General features: G+C 39.8%; 1 protein-coding gene across 4 annotated transcripts in view; it reads right to left on the reverse strand.

Annotated features, from left to right (window-relative positions):
• ZCWPW2 (zinc finger CW-type and PWWP domain containing 2) overlaps nt 1-18,490 on the reverse strand; it is a 152,497-nt gene that overhangs the window by 34,673 nt on the left and 99,334 nt on the right. The window lies entirely within an intron of this gene.

Below are 18,490 nucleotides of genomic sequence, written 5' to 3' on the forward strand. Positions count from 1 at the left end.
AGTTATTTTGCAGATATCAAGCTGATTCTAAAGTTTTTATGGAGAAACAAAGACCCAGAAAAGCTAACACAATATTGAAGAAGGGCAAAGTTGAAGAACTGATCCTACCTGACTTCAAGACTTACTAAAAAGCTACAATGATCAAGACAGTATAATATTGGGAAAATAATAAAAATAGACCAATGGAACAGAATACAGAGCCCAGAAACAGACCCAACAAATAAAGTCAACTGATCTTTGACAAAGGAGCAAAGACAATATAATGGAGAAAAGCTAATGTTTTCAACAATTGATGTCGGAACAACTAAATATCCACATGGCGTGCACACACACACACATACACAAAGAATCTAGACACAGACCTTACACCTTTCACAAAAATTAACTCAAAATAGACCACACATCTAAATGTAAAATGCAAAACTATAAAACTCCTAGAGAGTAACATAGGAGAAAATCTAGATGATTTTGGACATGCTGATAAGGCAAGATGCATGAAAGAAGTAACTGATAAGCTGGATTTCATTAAAATTAAAAACTTATATTCTACAAAGAACACTCTCAAGAGAATAAGACAATCCACAGAGTGAGAGAAAATATTTACAAAATACATATCTGATAAAGGAATAAGAAAATGAACTGGATTACAAAATGAGCAATAAACAGACAACTCACAAAAGAAGACTCAAAGATGGCCAATAAGTATATGAAAGGATATTCATCATCACATGTCATTAGAGAACTGCAATTAAAACAATAAGATACCTCTACACACCTATTAGAATGACCCACATCAAGGATGTGGAGCAACAGGAATTCTCATTTATTCCTGGTGGGAATGCAAAATGGTACAGCCACTTTGGAAGATACTTTGACAGTTTCTTACAACACTAAACATATTCTTACTATGTAATCCAGCAACCGCACTCCCTAGTATTTGCTCATTTACTCAAGTAAGCTGAAAATTTATGCCCACAAAAAATCCTGCACATGGATGCTTACAGCAGCTTTATTAATAATCGCCAAAACATGGAAGCAACCAGGATATCCTTCAGTGGGTGAATGGATAAATGAACTGTGGTACACACAAACAATAGAATATAATTCAGTGCTTAAAAAAGAGTTGTAAAGACATGGGGAAACATAAATGCATATTACTAAGTGAAAAAAGCCAATTTGAAAAGCTACATACCATATGATTCCAACTATATCACATTCTAGAAAAGGCAAAACTATGGTGACAGTAAAAAGAACAGTAGAGGAGTCAAGATGGTGGAATACGAGGACATGGAATTTGTCGCTCCTCACAAGTACATCAAGAATACACCTACAGGCGGACTTGGGGGAAGATGACGGAAGAGTAAGACACGGAGATCACCTTCTTCCCCACAGATACACCAGAAATTCATCTACACGTGGAACAACTCCTACAGAACACCTACTGAATGCTGGCAGAAGACCTCAGACCTCCCAAAAGGCAAGAAACTCCCCCACATACCTGGGTAGGGCAAAAGAATAAACAGAGACAAAATGATAGGGACGGGGACCTGCACCAGTGGGAGGGAGCCGTGAAGGAGGAAAGGTTTCCACACACTAGAAGCCCCTTCGCGGGCGGAGACTGCGGGTGGCGGAGGGGGAAGCTTCGGAGTAGCAGAGGAGAGCACAGCAACAGGGGTGCGGAGGGCAAAGCGGAGAGATCCCCGCACAGAGGATCGGTGCCGACCGGCACTCACCAGCCCCAGAGGCTTGTCTGCTCCGCCGTCGGGGCGGGCGGGGCTGGGAGCTGAGGCTCGGGTATCGGGTTTCTGTCGGAGCGCAGGGAGAGGACTGGGGCTGGCGGCGTGAACACAGCCTGAAGGGGTTAGTGCACCACGGCTAGCCGGGAGGCAGTCCTGGAAAAAGTCTGGACCTGCCGAAGAGGCAAGAGACTTTTTCTTCCCTCTTTGTTTCCTGGTGCGTGAGGAGAGGGGATTAAGAGCGCTGCTTAAAGGAGCTCCAGAGACGGGCGCGAGCCGTGGCTAACAGCGCGGACCCCAGAGACGGGCGTGGGTTGCTGGGGCTGCTGCTGCCGCCGCCAAGAAGCCTGTGTGCGAGCACAGGTCACTGTCCACGACCCCCCTCCGGAGAGCCTGTGCAGCCTGCCACTGCCGGGGTCCCGGGATCCAGAGACGGCTTCCCTGGGAGAGAGCATGGCGCACCTCGGGCTGGTGCAACGTCAAGCCGGCCTCTTCCGCCGCAGGCTCGTCCCGCACTCCGTACCCCTCCCTTCCCCCGGCCTGAGTGAGCCAGAGTCCCCGAAGCAGCTGCTCCTTTAAACCCGTCCTATCTGAGCAAAGAACAGACGCCCTCCGGCGACCTACAAGCAGAGGTGGGGCCAAATCCAAAGCTGAGACCCGGGAGCTGTGAGAATAAAGAAGAGAAAGGGAAATCTCTCCCAGCAGTCTCAGGAGCAGCAGATTAAAACTCCACAATCAATCTGATGTACCCTGCATCTGTGGAATACATGAACAGACAGCAAATCATCCCAAATTGAGGAGGTGGACTTAGAGAACAAGATTTATGATATTTTCCCCTTTTCCTCTTTTTACAACGAATTATCCCAAATTGAGGAGGTGGACTATGAGTGCAAGATTTATGATTTTTCCCCCTTTTTCTCTTTTTGTGAATGTGCATGTGTATGCTTCTGTGTGAGATTTTGTCTCTATAGCTTTGCTTCCACCATTTGTCCCAGGGTTCTATCCGTCCGTACTTTTTCTTTAATTTTTAAAAAAAAAATTTTAAATACATTTTTAATTTTAATAACGCTATTATACTTTATCATACTTTATTATATTTACTTCATCTTCTCTTTCTTTTTCCTACCTTCCCTCCTTCCTCCCTCCCTCCCTTCTTTCTTTCCTTCCTTCCTTCTACTTTCTTTCTTTTCTTTCTTTCTTTCTTCTTCTACTAATTCTTTCTTTCTGCTTTTTCTCCCTTTTATTCTGAGCCGGGTGAATGAAAGGCTCTTGGTGCTGCAGCCAGGAGTCAGTGCTGTGCCTCTGAGGTGGGAGAGCCACCTTCAGGACACTGGTCCACAAGACACCTCCCAGCTCCACATAATATCAAATGGCGAAAATCTCCCAGAGATCTCCATCTCAACACCAGCACCCAGCTTCACTCAACGAGCAGCAAGCTACGGTACTGGTCACCCTATGCCAAGCAACTAGCAAGACAGGAACACAAACACACCCATTAGCAATATGCATTTAGTAATATGCATTTATGTTTCCCCATGCCTTTATAACTCTTTTTAAAGCACTGAATTATATTCTATTGTTTGTGTGTACCACAGTTCATTTATCCATTCACCCACTGAAGGATATCCTGGTTGCTTCCATGTTTTGGCAATTATTAATAAAGCTGCTGTAAGCATCCGTGTGCAGAATTTTTTGTGGGCATAAGGTTTCAGCTTACTTGAGTAAATGAGCAAATACTAGGGAGGCTGCCTAAAAACATAATAAGGCCACAGACACCCCAAAACACACCACCAGATGTGGACCTGTCCACCAGAAAGACAAGATCGAGCCTCATCCACCAGAACACAGGCACCAGTCCCCTCCAACAGGAAGCCTACACAACCAACTGAAACAACCTTAGGCACTGGGGACAGACACCAAAAACAACGGGAATTATGAACCTGCAGCCTGCAAAAAGGAGACCCAAATACAGTAAGATAAGCAAAATGAGAAGACAGAAAAACACATAGCAGGTGAAGGAGCAAGATAAAAACCCACCAGACCTAAAAAATGAAGAGGAAATAGGCAGTCTACCTAAAAAAGAATTCAGAATAATGATAGTAAAGATGATCCAAAATCTTGGAAATAGAATAGACCAAGTGGAAGAAACAGTTAACAAGGACCTAGAAGAACTAAAGATGAATGAAGCAACGATTAGAAACACAGTAAATGAAATTAAAAATACTCTAGATGGGATCAACAGCAGAATAACTGAGGCAGAAGAACGGATAAGTAACGTGGAAGACAAAATAGTGGAAATAACTGCTGCAGAGCAGAATAAAGAAAAAAGAATGAAAAGAACTGAGGACAGCCTCAGAGACCTCTGGGACAACATTAAACACACCAACATTCGAATTATAGGGGTTCCAGAAGAAGAAGAGAAAAATAAGGGACTGAGAAAATATTTGAAGAGATTATAGTTGAAAACTTCCCTAATATGGGAAAGGAAATAGTTAATCAAGTCCAGGACGCACAGAGAGTCCCATACAGAATAAATCCAAGGAGAAATACACCAAGACACATATTAATCAAAGTGTCAAAAATTAAACACAAAGAAAACAAATTAAAAGCAGCAAGGGCAAAACAACAAATAACACACAAGGGAATCCCCATCAGGTTAACAGCTGATCTCTCAGCAGAAACTCTACAAGCCAGAAGGGAGTGGCAGGACATATTTAAAGTGATGAAGGAGAAAAAACCGCAACCAAGATTACTCTACCCAGCAAGGATCTCATTCAGATTTGTTGGAGAAATTAAAATCTTTACAGACAAGCAAAAGCTGAGAGAGTTCAGCACCACCAAACCAGCTTTACAACAATGCTAAAGGAACTTCTCTAGGCAAGAAACACAACAGAAGGAAAATACCTACAATAATGAACCCAGAACAATTAATAAAATGGGAATAGGAACATACGTATCGATAATTACCTTAAATGTAAATGGACTAAATGCTCCCATCAAAAGACACAGATTGGCTGAATGGATACAAAAACAAGACCCATATATATGCTGTCTACAAGAGACCCACTTCAGACCTAGAGACACATACAGATTGAAAGTAAGGGGATGGAAAAAGATATTCCATGCAAATGGAAACCAAAAGAAAGCTGGAGTAGCAATTCTCATATCAGACAAAATAGACTTTAAAATAAAGACTACTAGAAGAGACAAAGAAGGACACTACATAATGATAAAGGGATCGATCCAAGAAGAAGATATAACAATTGTAAATATTTATGCACCCAACATAGGAGCACCTCAATGCATAAGGCAAATACTAACAGCCATAAAAGGGGAAATCGACAGTAACACACTCATAGTAGGGGACTTCAACACACCATTTTCACCAATGGACAGATTATCCAAAATGAAAATAAATAAGGAAACACAAGCTTTAAATGATACATTAAACAAGACTGACTTGATATTTATAGGACAGTCCATCCAAAAACAACAGAATACACATTTTTCTCAAGTGCTCATGGAACATTCTCCAGGATAGATCATATCTTGGGTCACAAATCAAGCCTTGGTAAATTTAAGAAAATTGAAATTGTACCAAGTATCTTATCCAATCACAATGCTATGAGACTACATATCAATTACAGGAAAAGATCCGTAAAAAATACAAACACATGGAGGCTAAACAATACACTACCTAATAACGAAGTGATCACTGAAGAAATCAAAGAGGAAATTAAAAAATACCTAGAAACAAATGACAATGGAGACACGACCACCCAAAACCTATGGGATGCAGCAAAAGCAGTTCTAAGGGGGAAGTTTATAGCAATACAATCCCACCTTAAGAAACAGGAAACATCTCGAGTAAACAACCTGACCCTGCACCTAAAGCAATTAGAGAAAGAAGAACAAAACCCCCCAAAGTTAGCAGAAGGAAAGAAATCATAAAGATCAGATCAGAAATAAATGAAAAAGAAATGAAGGAAACGATAGCAAAGATCAATAAAACTAAAAGCTGGTTCTTTGAGAAGATAAACAAAATTGATAAACCATTAGCCAGACTCACAAGAAAAAACAGAAGAAGACTCAAATCAATAGAATTAGAAATGAAAAAGGAGAAGTAACAACTGACACTGCAGAAATACAAAAGATCATGAGAGATTACTACAAGCAACTCTATGCCAATAAAATGGTCAACCTGGAAGAAATGGACAAGTTCTTAGAAATGCACAACCTGCCAAGACCGAATCAGGAAGAAATAGAAAATATGAATAGACCAATCACAAGCACTGAAATTGAAACTGTGATTAAAAATCTTCCAACAAACAAAAGCCCAGGACCAGATGGCTTCACAGGCGAATTCTATCAAACATTTAGAGAAGAGCTAACACCTATCCATCTCAAACTCTTCCAAAGTATAGCAGAGGGAGGAATACTCCCAAACTCATTCTACGAGGCCACCATCACCTTGATAGCAAAATCAGACAAGGATGTCACAAAGAAAGAAAACTACAGGCCAATCTCACTGATGAACATAGATGCAAAAATCCTAAATAAAATACTAGCAAACAGAATCCAACAGCACATTAAAAGGATCATACACCATGATCAAGTGGGGTTTATTCCAGGAATGCAAGGATTCTTCGATATATGCAAATCAATCAATGTGATACATATTAACGAACTGGAAGGAGAAAAACCATATGATCATCTCAATAGATGCAGAAAAAGCTTTTGACAAATTTCAAAACCCATTTATGATAAAAACCCTGCAGAAAGTGGGCACAGAGGGAACTTTCCTCAACATAATAAAGGCCATATATGACAAACCCACAGCCAACATCATCCTCAATGGTGAAAAACTGAAAGCATTTCCAGTAAGATCAGGAACAAGACAAGGCTGCCCACTCTCACCACTCTTATTCAACTTAGTTTTGGAAGTATTAGCCACAGCAATCAAAGAAGAAAAGGAAATAAAAGGAATCCAAATCGGAAAAGAAGAAGTAAAGCTGTCACTGTTTGCAGATGACATGATACTATACATAGAGAATCCTAAAGATGCTACCAGAAAACTACTAAAGCTAATCAATGAATTTGGTAAAGTAGCAGGATACAAAATTAATGCACAGAAATCTCTGGCATTCCTGTACACGAATAATGAAAAATCTGAAAATGAAATCAAGAAAACACTCCCATTTACCATTGCAACAAAAAGAATAAAATATCTAGGAAAAAACCTACCTAAGGAGACAAAAGACCTTTATGCAGAAAATTATAAGACACTGATGAAAGAAATTAAAGATGATACAAATAGATGGAGAGATATACCATGTTCCTGGATTGGAAGAATCAATATTGTGAAAATGACTCTACTACCCAAAGCAATCTACAGATTCAATGCAATCCCTATGAAACTACCACTGGTATTTTTCACAGAACTAGAACAAAAAATTTCAAAATTTGTTTGGAAAAACAAAAGACCCCGAATAGCCAAAGCAATCTTGAGAACGAAAAACGGAGCTGCAGGAATCAGGCTCCTTGACTTCAGATTATACTACAAAGCTACAGTAATCAAGACAGTGTGGTACTGGCACAAAAACAGAAAGATAGATCAATGGAACAGGATAGAAAGTCCAGAGATAAACCCACGCACATATGGTCACCTTATCTTTGATAAAGGAGGCAGGAATGTACAGTGGAGAAAGGACAGCCTCTTCAATAAGTGGTGCTGGGAAAACTGGACAGGGACATGTAAAAGTATGAGATTAGATCACTCCCTAATACCATACACAAAAGTAAGCTCAAAATGGATTAAAGACCTAAATGTAAGGCCAGAAACTATCAAACTCTTAGAGGAAAACATAAGCAGAACACTGTATGACATAAATCACAGCAAGATCCTTTTTGACCCACCTCCTAGAGAAATGGAAACAAAAACAAAAATAAACACATGGGACCTAATGAAACTTCAAATCTTTTGCACAGCAAAGGAAACCATAAACAAGACCAAAAGACAACCCTCAGAATGGGAGAAAATATTTGCAAATGAAGCAACTGACAAAGGATTAATCTCCAAAATTTATAAGCAGCTCACGCAGCTCAATAGCAAAAAAACAAAGAGCCCAATCCAAAAATGGGCAGAAGCCGTAAATAGACATTTCTCCAAAGAAGATAAACAGACTGCCAACACAAACACATGAAAGAATGCTCAACATCATTAATCATTAGAGAAATGCAAATCAAAACTACAATGAGACATCATCTCACACCAGTCAGAATGGCCATCATCAAAAAATCTAAAAACAATAAATGCTGGAGAGGGTGTGGAAAAAAGGGAACACTCTTGCACTGCTGGTGGGAATGTGAATTGGTACAGCCACTATGGAGAACAATATGGAGGTTCCTTAAAAAACTAAAAATAGAACTACCATATGACCCAGCAATCCCACTACTAGGCATATACCCTGAGAAAACCATAATTCAAAGAGACAGGTACCAAAATGTTCATTGCAGCTCTATTCACAATAGCCCAGGGATGGAGACAACCTAAGTGTCCATCATCAGATGAATGGATAAAGAAGATGTGGCACATATATACAATGGAATATTACTCAGCCATAAAAAGAAACGAAACTGAGCTATTTGTAATGAGGTGGATAGACCTAGAGTCTGTCATACAGAGTGAAGTAAGTCAGAAAGAGAAAGACAAATACCGTATACTAACACATATATACGGAATTAAAAAAAAAAAGTCATGAAGAACCTAGGGGTGAAACAGGAATAAAGACACAGACCTACTTGAGAATGGACTTGAGGATATGGGGAGGGGGAAGGGTAAGCTGTGACAAAGCGAGAGAGAGGCATGGACATATATACAGTACCAAACGTAAGGTAGATAGATAGTGGGAAGCAGCCGCATAGCACGGGGAGATCAGCTTGGTGCTTTGTGACCGCCTGGAGGGGTGGGATAGGGAGGGTGGGAGGGAGGGAGATGCAAGAGGGAAGGGATATGGGAACAGATGTATATGTATAAGTGACTCACTTTGGTATAAAGCAGAAAGTAATAATAAATAAATAAATAAATAAATAAATAAAATTTCTTTGAGAGCAACTTAAAAAAAAAGAAGGATACACCTACAAATGGAAGAATTCTCACACAGCACCTGCTGAACATGAGCGGAAGACTTCAGACACCTAAAAGGACAAGAAAAATCCCCTCAACTATCGGGTAACATGAAAGAAAGAATTAAAAAAGAAAAGAGGAATCAAAAAAGGGACCAGCAGACCCTTCGGAAAGCTGAAGGTGAGGGGAGGTTTCCACACTCAGAAAAACTCCCTCATGGTGGGGAAATCAGCTGGGACAGAAAAGGAACTTCGGGGGATCAAAGAAGAATGCAGTGGATGGTTTGTGGAAGAAAGGACAAAGTCAGAACTGCATGCATGATCTACACCACAGCTCTGCGCATTCCACTCTGAGTCATGAGTCGCCAGTTGCAAAGGGGGGCTGGGTGCTGGAAAGTGGGATTTGGAGCATGGACCCAGGGAGGGGACAGCTGTTAGCTGTGAAAAGATAGCCAGAAGGGACAGGAGTAAAGAGCTCCACAACCAGGAAAGTCTGTGGAAAAAGCCCGGGACACCACAGAAGCAAGGCGTATTGTTGAGTAGTGCGCAAGGGGCAGAGCCGCCATTACAACCCCTTTCCCCACCCACCGGCTTCTTCAGCCTCTGGGGGCACTGGGAGGGGCCCCCATCTAAGTGGGCCTGCCTGCCCCTCGGGCCAGGGTCTCCTTTGCCCATGTGGGTTCTTGGGGCCTGAGCGCTGCCCATCCCAAAGCCTCCTTGGGAATCAGCCCTGGGCACCCATGCCACTGGGACAACAGTCTGCTGATGCTGGCAGGGGCTGAGTGCTAAAGTGAGGGGTTGGTAGAACGGATATGGGGAGAGGAGCACTGTTGGCTGTGCAGATACAGCAGAGGGGACAGGAGTGAGGGGATACATGGCCAGGAATGCCCCTAGAAGTATGGCCTGCCTGGAAAGCGAGGTGCCATAGTTGAGAGGCACGTGGGGGGCAGGGCCGCCACCACCCCCACATATCAGTGCCTGCCTCCGTGGGCACTGGGAGGGATTCCCACCAGAACGTGTGCGCCACAGTCTGTTGCAACTGCCTGCTGGTCCAGGCCACTGCAGGCAACTCATGCACAACCCAATTGTAGCTGCTGTACCCCTCCCCAGCCTGAGTGAGTAAGTGTGCCCCAAGCAGCCACTTCTTTTCCTCCCTCTTGCTTGGGCAAGGAACAGACACCTGAGGGTGGCCCAAATGCAGAGGTGGGACCAAAACCAAAGCTGAGCCCCAGGGGTGGTGTGACTAAGGAAGAGGAATGAAAATCTCTCTGTGCAGCTACATAAGTAGCAGATTAAATCTCTGAGAATGGCTTGGTAAATCCTGCGTCTGTGGAATACCTGAATAGACGAGTGTTCCCACAATTGAGACCAATCTAGCCTTTGCAGCAGTGGACTTTGGGGGCAAGCACATGTGGGAGTTGAGCCAGGTCAGAGTCTGAGCTGGCCCCACAGTGCTCAAAGCAGGTCCAGACCTACTTAGAAGTACTGGAAGGCCTCCTGGGCAGGTCAGGGATGGCTCTGGCTCACGGTGCGAGCAAGGACACTGACAGAGGAGGCTCCAGGAAATATTATTATTACTGCTATTCTTTTCTTCTTTGTTTCGTTTTGTTCAGTTGTTGGTATTGTTGCTTTTATTTTTCTTTATATTTTCTTTTTATTATTTTTCTTTTTTTAATATATATATTTTTTACCTTTCTATTTTTACTTCACTTTTTTGCTGTTTCGTGGTTTTTCTTTATTTTTGATTGTTTTTATGTGTATATTTTATGTTTTCTTTGCTTCTTTTGTTGTTTGTTTGCTTTCTGTTTTTGTTTAATTTTTCATTTTTTGTTTTTGTTAGTTTAGTCCTTATTGACTGGTCTCATTTTTGAGCTGTTTGTTCTCTTGTTTTATTTATTTATTTATTTATTCATTCATTCATTCATTCATTCATTCTGTGCCTGTGTGTTGCCGCTGTTTGTTTGCTGTTGTTTTTGGTATTTGTCTTGGGTTTTGTCTGTTTGCTTTCTTTTTCTTTTCTTTCTTTTCTCTCTGGCTGCAATGTGCAGCTTGCGGGCTCTTGGTTCACTGGCCAGGGGTTGGGCCTGGGCCTTTTGGTGGGGGGGTGACAGGTCCAGGCCTCTGGACCACCAGACAATTCCCGGGCCCAGGGAAGATTAATTGGCATGTGCACTACTGGAGGTATGCATATCAACACCAAGAGCTGGCCCCACACAACTGCCTGCAGGATTCAGTGCTGGACACCTCACAACAAACAACCAGCAAGACAGGAACACAGCCCCACCCATCAGCAGACAGGCTGCCTAAAGTCATAGTAAGCTCACAAACACGCCAAACATACCACCTGACACGGTCCTGCCCGTCAGAGGGAAAAGATTCAGCTTCAACCACCAGAGTGCAGGCACCAGTCCCTTCCACCAGGAAGCCTACACGAGCCCCCAGACCAGCCTCACTCATGAGGGGGAAGACAGCAGACGCAAAAGGAACTATAACCTTGCAGGCTGCAGAAAGGATACCATAAACACAGTAGGTTAGACATAATGAGATGACAGAGAAATATGTTGCAGATGAAGGAGCAAAGTAAAATCCCACAAGACCAAATAAATGAAGAGGAAATAGGCAATCTACCTGAAAAAGAATTCAGGGTAATGAAAGTAAAGATGATCCAAGATCTTGGAAACAGAATGGAGGCATGGATCCAGAAAATACAAGAAATGTTTAACAAGGACTTAGAAGAACTAAAGAACAAACAATCAGTGATATACAATACAGTAACTGAAATGAAAAATACAATAGAAGGTATCAAGGGCAGAATAACTGAGGCAGACGAATGGATAAGTGAGTTGGAAGACAGAATGGTGGAAATAACTGCTGAGGAGCAGAATAAAGAAAAAAGAATGAAAAGAAATGAGGACAGAGACCTCTGGGACAACATTAAACACACCAACATTCAAATTATAGGGGTCCAGAAGAAGAAGAGAAAGGGAAAAGGCCTGGGAAAATATTTGAAGAGATTATAGTGGAAAACTTCCCTAACATGGGAAAGGAAATAGTCAATCAAATCCAGGAGGTGCAGACAGCTCTATAAAGGATAAACCCAAGTAGAAACATGCCGAGACATATATTAATCAAATGAACAAAAATTAAATATACAGAAAAAAATACTAAAAGCAGCAAGGGAAAATCAACAAATAACCTACAAGGGGATCCCCATAAGGTTATCAGCTGATTTTTCAGCAGAAACTCTGCAGGCCAGAAAGGAGTGGCAGGAGGACATATTTAAAGTGATGAAAGGGAAAAACCTACAACCAAGGTTACTCTACCTAGCAAGGATCTCATTCAGATTTGACAGAGAAATCAAAAGCTTTACAGACAGGCAAGAACTAAAAGAATTCAGCATCACCAAACCAGCTTTAAAACAAATGCTAAAGGAACTTCTCTAGCCGGGAAACAGAAGAGAAGAAAAAGACCTACAAGAACAAACCCAAAATAATTAAGAAAATGATAACAGGAACATACATATTGATAATAACCTTAAATGTCAATGGATTAAATGCTCCAACCAAAAGACACAGACTACCTGAATGGATACAAAAACAAGACCAATATATACGCTGTCTACAAGAGACCCACTTCAGACCTAGGGACACATGCAGACTGAAAGTGAGGGGATGGAAAAAGATATTCCATGCAAATGGGAATCAAAAGAAAGCTGGAATAGCAATACTCATATCAGACCAAATAGACTTTAAAATAAAGATTATTACAAGAGACAACGATCATATGACTATTACAATCATAACGATCAAGGGATCATTCCAAGAAGAAGATATCACAATTGTAAACATTAATGCACCTTAACATAGGAGCACTTGAATACATAAGACAAATGCAAACAGCCTTAAAAGAGGAAATCAACAGTAACACAATAAGAGTTGGGGACCTTAACACCCCACTTACACCAATGGACAGGTCATCCAGGCAGAAAATAAATAAGGTAACACAAGCTGTAAATGACACAATAGAACAAATAGACTTAACTGATATTTATAGGACATTCCACCTGAAAGCAGAAGAATACACTTTCTTCTCAAGTGCTTATGGAACATTCTCCAGGATAGATGGACATCTTGGGTCACAAATCAAGCCTTGGTAAGTTTTAGAAAATTGAAATTGTATCAAGCATCTTTTCCAACCATAACACTATGAGATTAGAACTAAATTACAGGAAAAAAATTGTGAAAAATATAAAAACATGGAGGCTAAGCAATACACTACTACATAACCAAGAGATCACTGAAGAAATCAAAGAGGAAATAAAAAATACCTGGAAACAAATGACAATGAAAACACAATGACCCAAAACCTTTGGGATGCAGCAAAAGAAGTTCTAAGAGGGAAGTGTATAGCAATACATTCCTACCTCAAAAAATAAGAAAAATTTCAAATAAACAACCTAACCTCACACCTAAAGCAACTAAAGAAAGATGATCAAACAAAACCCAAAGACAGTAGAAGGAAAGAAATCATAAAGGTCAGAGCAGAAATAAATGAAAATAGAAATGAAGAAAATAATAGCAAATGTCAATAAAACTAAAAGCTGGTTCTCTGAGAAGATAAACAAAATCGATAAACCTTTAGCAGACTCATCAAGAAAAAGGGAGAGGACTCAAATCAATAAAATTAGAAATGAAAAAGAAGTTACAACTGACATCACAGAAATACAAAGGATCATAAGAGACTACTACAAGCAGTTATATGCCAATAAAATGGACAACCTGTAAGAAATGGACAAATTCTTAGAAAAGTGCAACCTTCCAAGGCTGAAATAGGAAGAAATAGAAAATATGAACTGACCAATCATAAGTAATGAAATTGAAACTGTGATTAAAATCTTCCAGTGAATAAAAGTCCAGGACCAGATAGCTTCCCAGGTGAATTCTATCAAACATTTAGAGAAGAGCTAATACCTATCCTTCTCCAACTCTTCCAAAAAATTGCAGAGGGTAGAACATTCCCAAACTCATTCTACAAAGCCACCATCATCCTGATACCAAAACCAGACAAAGATACTACAAAAAAAGCAACAAGCCAATATCACTGATGAACAAATCCTCAACAAAATACTAGCAAACAGAATCCAACAACACATTAAAAGGACCATACACCATGATCAAGTAGGATTTATCCCAGCGATGCAAGGATTCTTCAATATATGCATATCAATCAATCTGATACTCCATATTAACAAATTGAAGAATAAAAACATAAGATCATCTCAACAGATAATCCAACACACATTTATGATAAAAACTCTCCAGAAAGTGGGCATAGAGGGAACCTAGCTCAACATAATAAAGGCCATATATGATAAACCCACAGCAAACATTATTCTCAATGGTGAAAAACTGAAAGCATTTCCTCTAAGATCAGGAACAAGACAAGGGTGTCCACTCTCGCCATTATTATTCAACACAGTTTTGGAAGTCCTAGCCACGGCAATCAGAAAAGAAAAAGAAATAAAAGGAATCCAAATTGGAAAAGAAGAAGTACAACTGTCACTGTTTGCAGATGACATGATACTATACACAGAAAATCCTAAAGATACCACCAGAAAAGTACTATAGCTAATCAATGAATTTAGTAAAGTCGCAGGATACAAAATTAATAAACAGAAATTTCTTACATTCTTATACACTAACAGCAAAAGATGAGAAAGAGAAATTAAGGAAACAATCCCATTTACCACTGCACCAAAAAGAATAAAATACCTAGGAATAAACCTACCTAAGGAAGCAAAAACCTGTATGCAGAAAACTATAAGAAACTGATGAAAGAATCCAAAGGCAACACAAACAGATGGAGAGCTATACCATGTTCCTGAATTAGAAGAATCAATATTGTGAAAATGACTATACTTCCCAAAGCAATCTCGAAATTCAATGCAATCCCTACCAAATTACCCATGGCATTTTTCACAGAACTAGAACAGAAAATTTTAAGATTTGTATGGAAACACAAAAGACCCTAAATAGCCAAAGCAATCTTGAGAAAGAAAAACGGAGGAATCAGGCTCCCTGACTTTAGACTATACTACAAAGCTACAGTAATCAAGACAGTATGGTACTGGCACAAAAACAGAAGATCAATGGAACAGGATAGAAAGCCCAGAGATAAACCCATGCACCTATGGTCACCTAAGGTATGACAAAGGAGGCAAGAACGGAGAATAGACAGCCTCTTCAATAAGTGGTGCTGGGAAAACTGGACAGCTACATGTACAAGAATGAAATTAGAACACTCTCTAACACCACACACAAAAATAAACTCAAAATGGATTAAAGACCTAAATGTAAGGCCAGACACTATAAAACTCTTAGAGGAAAACATAGGCACAACACTCTTTGACATAAATCACAGTAAGATCTTCTTTGAACCACCTCCTAAAGTAATGAAAATAAAAAATGAAAATAAAAACAAAAATAAACAAATGGGACCTAATGAAACTTAAAAACTTTTGCACAGCAAAGGAAACCATGAACAAGACAAAAAGACAACCCTCAGGATGGGAGAAACTGTTTGCAAATGAAGCAACTGACAAAGGATTAATCTCTAAAATATACAAGCAGCACATAGAGCTCAATATCAAAAAAACAAGCAACCCAATCCAAAAATGGGCAGAAGACCTAAATAGACATTTCTCCAAAGAAGACATACAGATGGCCAAGAAGCACATGAAAAGATGCTCAACATCACTAATTATTAGAGAAATGCAAATCAAAACTACAACGAGGTATCATCTCACACTGGTCAGAATGGCCAGCATCAAAAAATCTACAAACAATAAATGCTGGAGAGGGTGTGGAGAAAGGGGAACCCTCCTATGCTGTTTGTGGGAATGTAATACAGCCACTATGGTGAACAGTATGGAGGTTCCTTAAAAAACTAAAAATGGAACTACATATGATCCATCAATCCCACCACTGGGTATATACCCAGAGAAAACCATAATTCAAAAAGACACATGCACCCCAATGTTCACTGCAGCACTATCTACCACAGTCAGGACATGGAAGCAACCTAAATGCCCATCAACAGAGGAATGGATAAAGAAGATGTGGTACATATATAAAATAGAATATTACTCAGCCATAAAAAGGAATGAAATTGGGTCATTTGCAGAGATGTGGATAGACCTAGAGAGTATCATACAGAGTGAAGTCAGAAAGAGAAAAACAAATATCGTGTATTAGCACATATATGTGAAATCTAGAAAAATGGTATAGATGATCTTATTTGCAAAGCAGAAATAGAGATACAGAAGTAGAGAACAAATGTATGGATACCGAGGGGGAAAGGGTGATGTGTGTGGGAGGAATGGGTAGATTGGGATTGATCATATACACTACTGACACCATGTATAAAATAGACAACAAATGAGAACGTAATGTATAGCAAAGGGAACTCTACTTTTTGCTCTGTGGTGACCTAAATGGGAAGGAAATCCAAAAAAGAGGGGATATATGTATACACATAGCTGATTCATTTTGCTGTACAGTAGAAACTAACACCACATTATAAAGCAACTATACTCCAATAAAAATAAAGTTGAAAAAAAAAAAGGACAGTAGTTGCCAATCAGAGGGGTAGGGATTGGGCTGGGAGAGGAATAAATAGGTGGAACACAGGGGATTTTTAGAACAATGAAACAATTCTGTATGATAATAAAGTGGTAGATACATGTCACTGTGTATATTTGTCAAAACCCATAGAATGTCCAACACCAAGAGTGAACCCTAATGTAAACTATGGACTTTGGGTTATAATGATGTGTCAGTGTTGGTCCATAGATTGTAACAAATGAACCACTGTGGTGCAGGATGTTGACAGTGAGTGATGTTGTGCGTGCGTAGGGCAGGGGGTATATGGGAACTCTGTACTTTCTGCTTAATTTCGTTATGAACCTAAAAGTGCTCTAAAAAATTAGTATATTTAAAAATAAGTAATTCTGAGAAACAAGGGTAGAGATAAGGACATCTACTCTAAAATGTAGAATATATAAAAAACATTCATCCTACAAATAATACAAAATCCTAATGCTGAGTTATGAAGAGACTATATGAGTAATACCCGATTCATTTAAAAAATATAATTGAAAATAAAAAATAATGAATTTCCTATATAAGAAGAAGTTTTCTAGACCCAACAGAAGAATCAATGATTTGGAGTAATAGTTAATACAACAAAAACATGGTAACCAAATCATGTGTATAGGACATGGAATTTTGTTATACTATGACTGGGTCTATATTTATGTAGCATTGACTGACCCTGTAGATTTCAACAATGAAACAATTGCATCAAACATAATAGTGGGCCAATTTCTGCAGGGTAGGAAGAATTTAGGCCAAAAAAGTTAGTAGTAATTATTTCTAGGTTGAAAGAATGAATTTTGGGGGTAAAGAAATCCTCAAAGTTGCTGGAATGAAATAAATGGTTTGCCTCTAAGCAACTAAGCTTTTGTAAAATATCTGAATAATGGTTAATTACCTCTCAAAACTACTTTGAATACAGTAAGAAGCTGAATACATCCTAGAATCCACCCTGGAAGCTAAGCAGGCATGGGACTAAACTGTTTATTTTGGAGACGGTGAAGAGTGAGTATGCAATGAGTGAGCCCATGATGGCAAAGACTGAGCTCCTGGAAGTCTGTTCGTGCCTGTCAATTTGGGCTACTTCAGGCACAAAATGACAGTCCTTAGGCATATGGCTCTCTATAATCAGGCCGAATTACACAAATTCTGCATGCAAAAATCATCAGACTTTCAGCTAGAAAATGGTCTGTTCCTGCAAAACCGATCAGATATAACCCAGCTCGAGAGTCTCTGGACAAGTAAGAATGCCAAAGGACCCAGACATAAACGCCCTGGCACACACAACAATGGCAACGGCATAGTTCCATAACTTACTGAGAAAGCAGGATATTGCTAGTGTAAAATGGCTGTAATATAACTTTTAAAAGTAACAGACTACATTACTTCAAAATATTAATGTTTAAAAAAACTAAATATTTCAAAGTTTACTCTGGTTACACAAGAGAAATGTACAGCCCATGCAAAGTGTAAAATTGTACTTGTGACAGTAAAGTGAGTTCAACCTTTATGGCTAATAAACAGAGACATTATATTTTCAGCACAAGGAATAAAATCACATTTGTGGTAAGAAATGTCTTTTGACCAGAGTAGTTTGCTTGTCATTCTTTTTCTACTCTTTTCAAACCTATTTATATGCTTTAAAATCTAAACTTAGGTGGCTAGGTTTACACAAACTTTTTTTCAAGTAAAATGTTTTTACATATAAGTTTTTAAAAATCGGGCTTCCCTGGTGGCACAGTGGTTGAGAGTCCGCCTGCCGATGCAGGGGACACGGGTTCGTGCCCCGGTCCGGGAAGATCCCACATGCCGAGGAGCGGCTGGGCCCGTGAGCCATGGCCGTTGAGCCTGCGCGTCCGGAGCCTGTGCTCCGCAACGGGAGAGGCCACAACAGTGAGAGGCCCCATACCGCAAAAAAAATAAATAAATAAATAAAATAAAATATATATATTAAACTTTTCCACAGGATAAAAAATA

Source organism: Mesoplodon bidens, assembly GCF_964165515.1.
Source record: "Mesoplodon bidens genome assembly, chromosome: 10".
In the NCBI taxonomy this organism is placed as follows: domain Eukaryota; kingdom Metazoa; phylum Chordata; class Mammalia; order Artiodactyla; family Ziphiidae; genus Mesoplodon; species Mesoplodon bidens.